This window comes from Idiotropiscis lumnitzeri, chromosome 6 (genome assembly GCF_059441095.1).
Source record: "Idiotropiscis lumnitzeri isolate Australia: NSW breed Sydney's pygmy pipehorse chromosome 6, RoL_Ilum_1.0, whole genome shotgun sequence".
In the NCBI taxonomy this organism is placed as follows: domain Eukaryota; kingdom Metazoa; phylum Chordata; class Actinopteri; order Syngnathiformes; family Syngnathidae; genus Idiotropiscis; species Idiotropiscis lumnitzeri.
This window is the reverse complement of record NC_142396.1, coordinates 21,717,579-21,732,287: the sequence shown is the minus strand read 5'-3', so window position 1 is coordinate 21,732,287 and position 14,709 is coordinate 21,717,579. Positions and strand designations below refer to the sequence as shown.

At 44.4% G+C, this 14,709-nt stretch overlaps 1 long non-coding RNA gene across 1 annotated transcript; it reads right to left on the bottom strand.

Annotated features, from left to right (window-relative positions):
* Positions 1-378: 378 nt before the first annotated feature.
* LOC148335888 (uncharacterized) lies at positions 379-2,706 on the bottom strand. Its single transcript, XR_015844167.1, has 3 exons — positions 2,619-2,706; positions 1,093-1,148; positions 379-1,005 (listed from the first exon to the last, which is right to left on the bottom strand). It is a non-coding gene; the product is annotated as an uncharacterized LOC148335888 (long non-coding RNA).
* Positions 2,707-14,709: the final 12,003 nt, after the last annotated feature.

Below are 14,709 nucleotides of genomic sequence, written 5' to 3'. Positions count from 1 at the left end.
TTTTCATCTGGAGTTAATGGTGTTAGCGTAGGTCCTGGTGGGGTCTAGGTGGTAGTTCGTGTTTGAAAGGTAATGTTCCAGGTTGATCATTTTCATCTAGTGTGACAGATGGTCCAGGTGGTGGTCAAGGGTGGCAGGGTGCTGGTTCAGGTGGGTTGTTTTAATCTGGACCATTTTGTGTTGGTTCATCTGGTGTTTGTACAGATGGGACATGCGGTGGATCAACATCTGTTTCATCTTCTGATTGTAGCGCCCTATTTGTCCCATAAGGGAATGGCCCAGGAGGGTAATGTGGTGGTGGCCCATAAGGTGGTGGTCCATAAGGTGGTGGCCCAGGAGGATAAGTTGGTGGTGGCTTATAAGGTGGTGGCCCAGGAGGGTAAGGTGGTGGAGGCTTATGTGGCTCATAAGGTGGTGGCCCATAAGGTGGTGGTCCATAAAGTGGTGGCCCAGGAGGATAAGGTGGTGGTCCATAAGGTGGTGGCCCAGGAGGATAAGTTGGTAGTGGCTTATAAGGTGGTGGCCCAGGAGGGTAAGGTGGTGGAGGCTTATGTGGCTCATAAGGTGGTGGCCCATAAGGTGGTGGCCCAGGAGGATAAGGTGGTGGTCCATAAGGTGGTGGCCCAGGAGGATAAGTTGGTGGTGGCTTATAAGGTGGTGGCCCAGGAGGGTAAGGTGGTGATGGCTTATATGGCTCATAAGGTGGTGGCCCATAAGATGGTGGTCCATAAGGTGGTGGCCCAGGAGGATAAGTTGGTGGTGGCTTATAAGGTAGTGGCCCAGGAGGGTAAGGTGGATCTTGGAGGAATGGAAACTGTAGCGGAGGCCAAGGTTGATGTTGGTAATATGGATATTGTAGTGGTGGCCAAGGCTGATGTTGGTAATATGGATAATGTAGTGGAGGCCAAGGCTGATGTTGGAAATATGGATATTTCAGGGGTGTCCCGCCAGGTAGGCCTTGTGGAGAAAACGCTTGTCTCTTTATCCTTTCAGAAAAACAGCTTCCTGTGATAAAGAGTTGACAACTTTGTTACGTTGTGACCATTGACTTGACCTCTTTGCTACTTGGTATTTAAGCGTTTGATGACTTACCAATCACCACGAGGGCAATAGTGAACACCTTAAGAATGATCATTGTGGCTGATATTCTGTAAAACAGTGAAAAGGACAGGTAAATGTACAGCGAGTGAAAGTCTATCAGGTGAGTATGATGGGCGAGCTGGTCGCTTGACAGTGTCAGTTTATTGGGGCCCGAGTTTCATCCATGCATTGCCGCGAGGCACCTGGGCTGTCCTTGGGAAGAGGCTTCTTACTCTCTGCCAATTTTCATGTTGTCGCCATTGACTAGAACACGCATACTGATTAAGATTTGATGCTAATATTTTCCCCTTTGTGCATTTGCTGGAAAATTAGGCTGATAAATTACAGCATGTAAATAAGGCGATGTTTGTCGCTGAGAATTCTTTGCGTTCACCCAAAGACATTACAATAGTCATTAATGGAACACTTGGGTCAAGAACAAGTTTCCCTTATTGTTTGAAGTACAATGTTGGGCTGAAAAAAATGTAACAGTATAAGGGTTTATTAGGTTATTTTTTACGCACATAAAGTCAGCCCAAAGTGTGAATGCTTTCAAGTCCAGGTTAAATCCTGGATTTAAAACATTTTTAGCAGATTTGCAACGACATGCAGGGCATAATACCACAATAATACAATTTTGATTGAATTGACATTTGTCAAAAATGCACAAAGGGCATTCTTACACCTATTGTTGGTTTGCTGTTAAGCTGTTTTGTGCTGTCCTTAAATTTTTATGCACCAGAGCCCCCTGTAGCCCCGGGAGAAAAAAATATATCATAGGTTTGCGTTATTGCTTGAGGCACAAAGGGAGCCATGACTGCCGCAGTGGTACTTCCCTTCTTGCCCTTGTATTTGACCAGCAAACACCAAAATTCAGCTATTTTAATGATGAAATAATTAACATTCGTGCGAAAAATATGGACAAGAAAACTAGTGGAAAAATTATTTAATGTAATAATAATTATGTTTTGGCATGGTGATCGACTGGTTAGCACGTCCGCCTCACAGTACAGAGATACAAGGTTTGATTCTGGCTTTGCTGTGTGGAGTTTTCATGTTCTCCCAGGCCCTGCGTGGGTTTTCTTACACCAGGTATTCTGGTTTCCTCCCACGTTTCAAAGACATGAGTTCTAGGTTGATTGGACGGTCAAAATTGTTCCTCTGTGATTGCGAGTGTGTGTGGTTGTTTGTCTTCTGTGCCATGCGATTGTCTGGCAACCAGTCCAGGGTTTACCCTGCCTACTACTCGAAGACGGATGGGATAGGCTCTAGCCCGCCCGGGACCCTTGTGAGGAGAAGCGGCTCAGAAAATGAATGCATTGTTTGCTGTTGTTTCTTTCTCGTCGCATCCAGGGTAGAGGAGGATCTGCATCAGCTGCCTGCCCGAACTGCACGTCCCTGCTTTACAACTTCATTGGACAAGCTTGCCAATGTGCATGAAGCAATGCCTATTTTGACCCGAGTACAAATACATATACTGTACACCAAATATGTCCAACATGAATGTTGTTTCCTGAAAAGATGGAGAAAGTACTCACCAGTACACACACACTCAAGTTTGCTCTTGGAGCAACTCTTGGGTCTTGCGTTGGTGTCGGTCCTGCTCCCGCGTCTCTTCTGTTGCCTCACAGTCGTGAACAGAGGGTTTAAATCACTTGTCTGTTTGAGTTTTCCTTTGATTTCACACAATTACAGTTGGTGGTTTCGCTTCGGTGGGTATTGCCAAGCAGTATTTATTCTTATGTCGCCATGCTATAATTCATTAGGTAATTGAGCCACTCTGAAGTGAATAAAACACACAAAATGTTACCGCCGCTGGAATCTTATGCGGTTGTAATTGGAGTCCTAACATGATTTCAAACAGCTTCAAACAACATGTTTTTTTTTTTAAATCCACCTGGCCACAAGTAACTAGGTGTGTGTGTGATGATTGTGGCTTTGCAAAGAGAACAAACTGGTTAGTCTCCTCTAAGTTAGGAAGTACTGTGACACATTAATTGAACAAATTGTGTGTTGTGGGCAAAACTATTTCATTTCACAAAACCAAGTTATGAATTATTTACAATATGAAGCTGGTGAATATTATAAGAACAAAAAAGAGTGAATATTCATCCATCCATCCATTATCTGTTCCGCTTCTCCTCACAAGGGTCTCGAGGTGTGCTGGAGCCTATCCCAGCTATCTTCGGGCAGCAGGCGGGGTACAGCCGCTGGTTGCCAGCCAATCACAGGGCACACGAAGACGAACAACCATCTGCACTCACACTCATACCTAAGGACAATTTAAAGCAATCAATCAACCTGCCATGCATAATTTTGGAATGTGGGAGGAAATCGGAAAAAAACTCATGACGGCATGTTGACAACATCACCGGATGACAAACTGCCTTGTCCTCTTTGCAACACTTGCCTTCATTGCATTTTTATTTATTTATTGGATTTTATTGATCGCGTTTATCAAGCTGATTTCATACAGGCGTCATGACCGTGGAGCTCATGAGAAAAACTCGGCGTAGCAATCAGACAAGGCCGTTCAGCTGCCTGTTCCAGTCTCTTCACCACACTAACTCTGGAAATTGATTAATTACAGCATGCAAGCATGAAGAAGAAATGTCAACTCTGGTCATTGACTAGTTACAGCATCCAAGTATGAAGAAAAAATGTTGCTCACCACGACCCGCCTAATAGAAACCAGCATTAGTACCTGTGTGAGACCAAAAGGAAATCAATTAAAGGCCTCACCTAATGACGACGTGACCTTCCGAGAGGCGTACAAAGGAAATTGCGTCTTTCATTAACATATGCAAGGAAACAGAAAACATGAGAGCAGGACAGACACCGTTCCACCTATTTCGGGCAGACTCAATCGTCAAGCAGTGGTTGCCAAACTTTTTTGGCTTGTGTACCTTTGAATCTTACTCTGTGGCGGGCAAATAGCTGCGGTCAAGTCAGTCACCAAGCAACACTCCTACACACCCTGCCCCAATTATGACTCGCCCTCTGCAAGGGCTAGCGCTCGAATGACTGGAACTACAATTCCTTAGCTTCGCCATGCCATCAGCCCTACTAACTACGAGCGTCACCAACCCCCCGCTGTGAGTACACGACTCTCGTTTGGTCGTTTTGCTTGTTCCAGGCGGGCTATTGCTCCAGACACAAGTAGCCCATTGCCCTAATCTGTCTCCATGTCCAGGACACCAGCAGAAACATTTGACTTAATATAAATTTATTATAGTTTTACAGTCTTGCAGCCAGTCAATAACGACTTTGTTGCAACTTCAGTAGGAGAAACGCAAACGTTGTGTTCCTGTTGAATCGCAAGACGGGCAGCTGAAGCCAAGTCGTTCCCTTTGTTTTGAAATCAGAATCAGAATCAGAAATCCCTTTATTGTGTGAATAAAAAATTATTTTACATTATCTACCTTATTATATTGTTGGTTAAATGGCATATGCATAAATTTAAATATACGAATCAGAGACCTAATTTCTGTATGTTTGTAAATGAAGAAAATAATAATGTATAAATGAAAAATCCAGGACTTTCAGGGAGAATGAGGCTTAGATCAGGCAGGGGGAACATTTCACAATTACAAGTTTGGCTAAACTCTCGTTAATAAATAACAAATGCCCCAGAGGATGTGGCTCACTGCCTTTTCACACCTTCCTACTGGGACGAATTCACGTTAACTCATTCACTGCCATTGACGAGAAAAGAAGACAAAAAGTACATTCATTTTTTGGGGCGGGAAGTGAACGAGTTGAACAAAACCATAGCTCAACTCATCCCCCGACACACCCCTGCCTTCCTGGACATATGCGGGTAGGCTGAAAGACACTGGTACCCCTCGTGTTAATCCTTGTGACGCTTTCAAAGTGTCCTTGAGCAAGGCACTGGACCACAATGTGCGGCAGCAGCCTCCCATGCATGCATGAATGTGTGTGTGATTGGGTGAATATGAGGTTTTGTAAAGCACTTAGGGCACCATTTGATGTTGATAAAACACTATCTAAGTGCATTCCATTTACCATTTAAATTAAAATGACATATATGCCATATATGCCCTGTGATTGGCCGGCAACCAATTTGGGGTGTACCCCACCCACTGCCCGTAGACAGCTAGGACAGGCTCCAGCATGCCCGCGACTCTTGTGAGGATAAGTGGTTTGGATAATGGGTGGAGATCTATTCATATTTTTTGATGAACCCTGCTCAAATGTGTGGAGAGGGTCCACACGTTCAAGTTCCTGGGAGTACAGATCTCCGATGACCTTTCTTGGACACACACCACAGCAGTGGTAAAGAAGGTCCACCAGCGTCTGCACTTCCTGAGAGTCCTCAGGAAATTCAACCTGGACAGGAAGCTGCTGCTGGCCTTCTACCACTCGTCCATCGAGATCCTGCTGACGTACTGTGTCTCCACCTGGTACAGCGGCTGCACTGAGGCGGACAGAGTGAGGCTCCAGAGGACGGTCAAAACAGCGCAAAGGATTATTGGCTGCCCTCATCCCTCACTGTCGGACATCTACACTGCCCGGTGCCTCAGCAGGGCTCTCAATATCGTCAAAGACAATACCCACCCAAACTCACACCTGTTCGACCTGATGCCCTCTGGCAGGCGCTACAGGTGCATCAAATCAAGGACCAATAGACTGAGAAACAGTTTCTTTCCGAGAGCCATCTCCATTCTAAACTCTCACACACACACGACCACCCTTACCTTGCAGAACAGCAACGTGATGTGTTTTTATATATCCTATTCAGTATTATTTTCCATTGCACTAACTATTCTCTTATCTAATTTATATATTTATCTGAATTATTGTTGTTGCACTGGAGAGGGGAGCTCTCTAATCTCGTTGCACACTTGAGTACAATGACAATAAAGGGATTTCTGATTCTGATTCTGAAATGTGCCATATTTAAGTTCGATGAGGTCGGCGGGTCGGGACCTCGGATCTCATTTGAGAACCATGCCAAATATTCTTACGTGCCCTAGTATATAACAAGGTAGGTTTAAGAAGACAATACATCAGAGTTAAATTACATCAAAATGAAGGAAATATAATGAAATGTTTATTAATATTCAACGGTTACATTTAACATTTGGAGAAATAACATATGAGTGAGGGGCTACTCATGGCATGACAAAAAGAATCAAATGGGCATCACCAAAAATGGGTGTGAACCACTCTTAGCCGATGGATTCTGCTGAAATAGGAGGAACATTGTCTGTCCTGTTTTGATGTTTTCTATGTTGTCTCGCAGCTGCTAAAGAAAGACGCAACTTGCTTTGTACGCCTCTCGGAAAGGTCATGTCGTCATTAGGTGAGGCATTTAATTGATTTTTTTCAAATTTCCCCATTGTGGGACTAATAAAGGACATCTTTATTTTCCTTTTGTTCTCACACAGGTAAAAATGCTGGTTTCTATAAGGCCTTGCCGAGCAACATTTGCTCTTTATACATGCATGTTGTAATTAATCAATTTCCACAGTCAGATTTCAAGCATCTGGCATCATCAAATTTTTCTAACAGCCTTCTGTTTGCCACATTGACTTTTTCTCATTCACGAGGCAGTCATGATTGGCCTCCATGAAGTCAGCTTGGTGAATATGATCAGTAAAATAAAATTAATAAATATAATGTGATAAACCCCAATGTCGCGTTGGAAAAAGGACAAAGTGGTTAGTCATCCGGTGATTTCCAGCCCTCATACCATGGCACATACAATGAACTCATCAGGTGTTTTTTACTGTATTGTAACACTCAACTTGTCTCTTAATCGGCTTTCAGAAGTCTTGGTCTTGTCTGTTTCAGACTAGCAGGACTCAAGTTTCCTTTGAGACCGGTTGAGAACGTAGCGATCTGCTTTTGTTCAAGTTGATCAGTGTTGGAAAAATAAATTTTCTTCGTGAAGTAGTTAAAAGTTAAGTTCACAAACTTTAAAGTGACCAAATTCAGATCATAGCGCATAAATTACATATTAATTTACCAAAGAAAAAATGAACTAGTTCACTTTTTTTTTTTTTTTAAACTCAATATGCGAGCAAACCTCGAAATACTGGCATTTTCCCATTGTTGACAGTCATTCAATGCATATTCGTAGCCATCTATAACCTTCACCAGACAATTTCAAAAACATGAGGAAAAACTTGCTTGAATGCACTATTTTTTAATGAGGAATAAAACCAAAAACACCACTGCCATCCATAATGTACAAGCAAAAACACTATCTGAGGAAGGACATAAGATGTCACGTGAGGAGTGGGGTTTGGACCCAGAAGCAGACAGGAGACGCAAGTGGCGACGTAAAAGTCTTTATATACAAAAATTCCAAGTAATAACAAGCAAGCCTGGATTCAAAACACATAGAAGATGGCTGACAGCCTTACACGAAGAAAGCTTGACGTACTGACGATGTGTCACTGAGTAACTTGATCTTAAATACTCAAAGCATCAAGCCTATTTGACATTCTAAAAGAACAGAGCATAAAAGGACCATAGCAACTGTGGAGCAACCTGGAGGGAGGCTGGGAGCTTTAAACGGACATCAGAAGGGTCAATAACCTTCTCAATTTCAAAAGGTCCAATGAATCTGGGGGCTAGTTTACGGGAATCAGTTTGGAGGGGAAGGTCATGGGAAGATAGCCAAACCATTTGCCCTGGACGATAGTCAGGGGCCGGAGATCGATTTCTATCGGCCAGTTGTCGGTTACGCTGGGCTGTGCGGGACAGGGTGGCTCTGGCATGTCTCCATACGGCATGGCAACGCCGCAGATGAGCGCGGACAGAGGGAACAGCGACCTCTTGTTCCTGGGAAGGGAATAGTGGAGGTTGATATCCATATGCGACCATGAACGGAGACATGCCCGTGGATGAGGAGGTGAGGGAATTGTGGGAATACTCGATCCAGGAGGCTCCAGGAGGCAAGATGGCGGGCAGAGACGCACCTAAGGGATGATTCCAGATCCTGATTGATTCTCTCCGACTGTCCATTGGTCTGGGGATGATAACCTGAAGACAGGCTTGAGGACGCTCCCAGAGCTTTACAAAAAGCTAGCCATACCTGGGATGTGAACTGGGGGCCCCGGTCAGAAACAATGTCAATGGGGATGCCATGAAGCTTGAAGACGTGGTTCACTCGGATGTTTGCCATCTCAAATGCGGAGGGAAGTTTGAGTAATGGAATGAAGAGAACCTCTTGGAGAATCGGTCAACTACAGTCAGTATGACCGTGTTTCCATCGGAGGGCGGCAGGCCAGAGATGAAATCGATCGACAGGTGGGACCAGGGACGGCTGGGGATGGGCAGGGTTTGCAGAAGACCCATAGGGCGATGGTGAGAAGGCTTCCCCCGAGAGCAGGTGTGGCAAGGAGCGATGAACTCCCTTACATCTTGAGCCATTCGGGGCCACCAGAAGCGTTGCCGCAGGAATTGGAGAGTTCGATTCACACCAGGATGACAAGCCAACTTGGAAGAATGTCCCCATTGCAGACTTGAGAGCGGACAGAATCTGGGACGAAGAGCCGATCCGTAGGGCCAGAGCCAGGATCTGGTTGCTGTTGTTGCAAGACGGCTCGCGCAATGTCCGACACAGCCGCCCTGATGAAACATGAAGAGGGTATGATGGTCTCCGGATCCGGCCTCTCTGATGGTTGATAATGCATGCGGGAGAGGGCATCAGGCTTAACGTTACGGGAGCTTGGACGATAGGACAGGGAAAAATCAAAGCGCCCTAGGAATTGGAAATGCGTGAGGTTTTTGTGATCTGTTAGTACCAGGAAGGGGAGCTCAGCTCCCTCCAGCCAATGTTTCCACTCCTGAAGTGCAGCCACCACAGCCAACAATTCACGGTTACCGACATCATAGTTTCTCTCTGCGGGTGACAATTTGGGTGAAAAGAATGCACATGGATGTACCTTTTTATCTTTGGAACTGAGGGAGAGCAGATACTTATTCTTAATTGTGATGTCATTTAGTTCTTTAAAGTCAATGCATGGTCGTAGGGTCTTGTCTTTTTTGTCCACAAAGAAGAATCCAGCCCCAAGAGGAGAGGAGGAAGGATGGATAATACCGGCAGCCAAAGAGTCACTGATATATGTGTCCATGGCCTCCCTCTCGGGGTGCGACAAGTTGTAAAGTCTACTAGAAGGTAGGGGAGCCCGGGGAGTAAGTCAATGGCACAGTCATACGGTCTGTGAGGGGGAAGGGAAAGTGCCTGAGACTTGCTAAACACCTCCTCCAAGTCGTGATATTCAGGGTTCCCAAAGCAAGATCAGGGGAAGAAACAGGGCTAGAAGGATAGGATTTTGGAGACGCAGAACGCAAACAGTGTCCATGACAGAAAGTGCTTCAGCTAACTATGGATGAGGAAGTCCTGTCTATGTGCGGGTTATGAAGTTTTAACCAGGTTAGTCCAAGAACTATAGGGGAAGGACGAGAAGAAATTATCAAAAACCTAATGAGCTCCTGATGGTTACCCGAAATGGTGAGAGAGAGTGAAACAGTCTGGTGTGTAACAGTACCTAGGGGGCTTCCATCGATGGCACTGATTGGCCATGGCGAGTCTCAAGGGGACAAGGAGAATTTAGTATTAGCAACCAATTCTTTGTCAATAAAATTTTCATCTGCCCCTGAATCAATCATCACTTCAAGTGAGACAGAGTAGTTGAGGGAGGAGACAGTGGCATGCAAGTTAATGCGACGAGGAGGTTCACTAGAGGTCCTGGTGTCACTCACCCTAAGGCTGCGTTCTGTGGTAGCAAGAAGACCCTTGGGTACGAGTGAGCACTGATTGATGAAAGTGCCCAGGCTTTCCACAATAGAAACAAAGACCCTGCGCAACCCGCCGGGCGCGTTCCTCCTGGGAGAGGCGAGTACTGGCGAGTTCCATGCGTTGTTCCCCGGCAGAAGCAGGCATCAAGGTGCTTGTGAAAGGCTGGGCGATCCGTCGCGTAATCGCCGTGTGAGGGGAGTAAGGGTGGGCAGGTCTGCCACTCCGACGGCATTCTCTGATGCGATTGTCAATCCGAATCACTAAGGAGATTAATTGCTTGAGAGACTCAGGCTCGTCCCGTGTAGACAGTTCATCTTGAAGCTCTTCGGACAGTCCGCAAACGAAGGCTGTTCTCTGTCCCGCCTCATTCCATCCTGTTTCAGAGGCTAAAATCCTGAAGCAGACAGGAGACGGAAGTGGTGACGTAAAAGTCTTTAGATACAAAAATTCCAAGTAATAACAAGCAAGCCTGGATTCAAAACACATAGAAGATGGCTGACATCCGCACACGAAGAAAGCTTGACGTACTGACGATGTGTCACTGAGTCTCACACGAAGAAAGCTTGACGTACTGACGATGTGTCACTGAGTAACTCGATCTTAAATACTCAAAACATCAAGCCTATATGACATCATAAAAGAACAGAGCATAAAAGGACCATAGCAACTGTGTAGCAACGGATACATTAAGACATGTCACAACATTAGCTGTCATACAAAAAGTGCACTTTTTCATTACACCACACTGAGATGGCCTTGCCGGGCTCAGAGTGGTCGTTTTTGCAATAGACGTTTTTGGGGCTGAGCGGTTACAATGGAACCGCTTTATAGAGCCATCTTGGAGGTGGTTTTATAGCGCTTGCCAAGTGGTCCGACAGTGATGTAGCAAACAAGTCGGCTGCACAAGCCCATTTCCTTTCAAACGGGCAAGACAGAGCAAAGTAATAAAATAACAGTATATACAATAAAAATAATCACAAGTGTATATCCAACTTTGGCATGGTTCTCAAATGAGCACCAAAGGTTGTTGTTTGGTGCTCATTTGTTTTCCAGACCCAGCAACCTCATAAATTATCTTAAAGGGGAAGTCAACTTTAAAATGTATATATTTATTTATGTATATATATATATATATATACAGTGAACCCCCGCTACTTCGCGGTTCACCTTTCGCGGGTTCAGTGCTTCGCGGGTCTAAAAAATATTCGGGGGCATTGTAGTTTCGCCGAGCGGCACGACGGGGCGCTGAAGCGGTTAGACGGCCGGCGTGCGCAGAAGAAGAGCATGTGCGAAGAGGAGAGTGGACGAAGAAGAGCACATTCCCCCGGGCAAGATCGGCGGCGACGTTTCGCGCGGTTCGGACCGTACCAGAGCTCCGGAGGAGGCCGGCCGGCGTGCGTGGCAGTTAAGCCGAAGAGGAGCACCTCCCGACCGGGCACGAGCGGGGCGACATTTCGCTCTGTTCGGGACCGTACAAGAGCTCCGGAGGAGGCCGGCCGGCGTGCGTGACAGTTACGCCGAATAGAAGCACCTTCCCCGGGCACGGGCGGTGTCAAGCGGCCCCTAAGTTTAACCAAATGGAAGCTCCGGAGGAGGAGGGCATGCTCGCGTCACAGTTAAGCCGAAGAGGAGCACCTTCCCCGGGCACGGGCGGTGCCAAGCGGCCCCTAAGTTTAACCGAATGGAAGCTCCGGGGGAGGAGGGCGGGCGTGTGTCACAGTTAAGCCGAATAGGAGCACCTTCCGCCCGGGGCACGAGCGGGGTGAAATGAAACCGAGTTCAACCGAACGGAGACACGCTTCGGGGGAGCAGGTCCGGCGTGCGTGACAATTAAGCCGAAGAGGAGCACCTCTTCCGCCCGGGCACGAGCGGAGCGCGAGGCTGTCAGTTATGAATGAATAAATAAATAAATGAAGAATGCCACCTTTCATTTCACTGTCATGATCCGTGCCTGTCATGCCGCGTGTGTTTTTGTTTTTTCAGCTGTGTGGGCGTTCCTCCAGCGATCGTCTCGCGCCATGCCGTCAGCTGCTGCGAGACGCGCCCACCAGCCCCGCACCGGATTCCCATTCACTCACTGATTACACTCACTATATAATCCACCTACACTGACTACCTGGCGTCGGTTTGTTATCCTACTTGCTCATGCTCCCGTACTTCGATCGTTATCTTGTTCAAGTGTTTCTTGTTGTCGCGTTTTTCTTTTATTTCGTTATCAGCTACAGCTCGGCTCTTTTTCTGTCGATGATTGGTCTCCTCTTATCCTTCCGTGGTAAGCAATCTTCGTTAGTCATTCCTTGCCTTTTGCAAGCGTTTTCCGTTCCATAGTTATTCCCTTTTTCTGGTGCGAGTGTTCCACCAGCGCTTTACGTTCTTTCCGCCGATAGATTGGTATTATATATATTATAGCCGATAGACCCTCATAGTCCTAGATTGTAATTGGATACTGACTATATTGTGATTATAATAAATATCTTTGTATCACCACCTTTTTTCCCGTGTCTGCGTTTGGAGAGTCCTGCTCAATCCTCCAGCTCTGTTGGAGGATCATAACATTCACAGGTCACACCGGACGGCGTACCAGCAGGTAAAAGTCGAAGTAATTAAATAAATACAAAAAGTAATTGAATAAATACAAAAATAATGGCTGGGGAATAAAAAAATAAGTTTTAATAATAATTTGGTTTTTTTTGTTATAACATGAATTTCACTCTCTCGCTCTCTCTACCCGTATATAAATACAGGGTGAATATGCAAGCTCGTGCTGTTTTGGCAAAATAAAAATAAGAATTTTCAGATTTTAGAGGTTGGGAACGGATTAAACTGATTTATATTATTTTTTTTATGGGAAAAAATGTTTTGTATGTTGAACAAATTGGACTTTGAACACCTCACAAGAACGAATTCTGGTTGAACGCCGAGGTTCCTCTGTGTGTATGTAAAGTAGTGGCTCAAGGCTGTTATTTAATCTGTTAAGCATTTCTTTCCTTTTCGTCCATGTTGGGTCCCAGTAGTGTGGCCTTTCAGGCATTAAAGTTCTTTTAAGTGACATTATAGAATCATTTCATTCAACAAAAACGTTCAAAAGACTGGTTCACCGAATTGTTTGCACACTCCCAACAAAAGAAGTCAAGCCAGCTGCCACTAATTCCCTTTGTTTATTTTTATATTTTAATGTCGCCATACGCAATTACAAGAAAACAGGGCTGTCGCAACCCCCGACACATTTTCAACAAAGCAGCCCGGGTTCCACTAAGATCTCCAAAATATTTGAGGTTACATATATAACAGCCCAATACCTATAGAGAATTTGATTGGAGCCATATGCTAAACCCAAGCGGTCCACCATTTTTAATTTTAAAAGTTTATAGGGGTCACAATTTAAAGAACTCCTCCTTGAGATTTGTCTGATTGTCATGAAACTGTGGGTGTTTCATCTTAAGATGTTGAATAATGCAAGGAAAAACGAACTTTTTCATGTCATTGAATGCGGTTGCCGTGGCAACTAGCTGTTTGCCAAGAAAAATTATGCTGATTTTTATGGTCTTCACATTCATGTGGTATACACATTATGCTTGGCAAAATAATCAACATTTTATTTGTTTATTGTGCATTTGTTTTCACTTGTTTTGTTTCAACAACATCTGAGAAAAGTTGGAGGCATATGAAAGCCTAAGCCCTACGGAAAAAACAGTAAATCCACAATTTCGATTTTTCTTTCAAATTTGGCCCCATTTTGGGCCTTTTAGAACTCACATTTTAAAAAACTGCTCGATAGTTTGTCTGATTTTATTGTCTTGAAACTTTGTGTGCTTGTTCTTAAGGTTTTAAGATATTAAAAAATAATAATTAACTAATTTACTGCCATTGATGGCTAAAGACATCAAAGATCCATTTTTTTTACTCGGCTGGTAGTGAATGAGTTAAAAACTAATGCAATTAAATTTTGTCCAACACTGTTGTCGTGGCGAGCCTCTGTTTGTAAAGAAAAGGTTTTGATAGTCTTAACATTTGTGATAACATATGAACCTTTGCATCTACACATGATGACTGATAAAATAATTCCTGTTTTTTTGGTTTATTGTGCAATTTAAAAAAATGGCGTGGTGTTGTGCCTTCAACAAAATATAACAGCGCCAGTTGTTTTGATAAAACGCACCAAAAGTCTTTGGAGCCCTAAATTTAATTTGACAAGACGTCGGCCATTTTTAATTTCCTGTCAGAGTTTGCTAATTCTTACCGATTTACCAGTATCCATAGGTGCCAGTTACCAAACATTGCCAGGGCTGAAAAGGGTATTTATAGCTGCTCACAGCTCCAATTATTATTATTATTATTGTTCTCTGAAATTAAGTGTAATCATGGGTACCGAAACATGCCCGAAAAATCACAAATATTTGCGTGCACACACATCGGGCCTGGCGAAATAGTTTTATTCTTTTTTTTTAAGTTTTCATAAACAATGGGAAAAATGGCCCTGTAGCTCCACCTACAGTGGAAAAATAAAAAAGAAATCCGGTACATTTGATCGAGGCCTATGATAAATGGGAGGCACGTGTAGCATCCCTATATGTGCAAAAAGGTCCATTCCAGTCTTGGTCTAAAATTAACAGGAAGTGAGCTGTGATTTTCTTTTTTCTATGTCCAATTTTGGCCCGTTTACAAGGTGCCCCGTTGTTCTTGAGATTTGAATGAAATTCTGAATAACAACCCCATATACGCTTAAAAAAAAAATCTTCCCTTCACATTATATTAAACATTCCAAAAATATGCATGGTAGGTTAATTAAACACTCGAAATTCTCACTAGGTGTGATTGTGAGCATGAATGGTTGTTCATCTATAAGTGCCCTG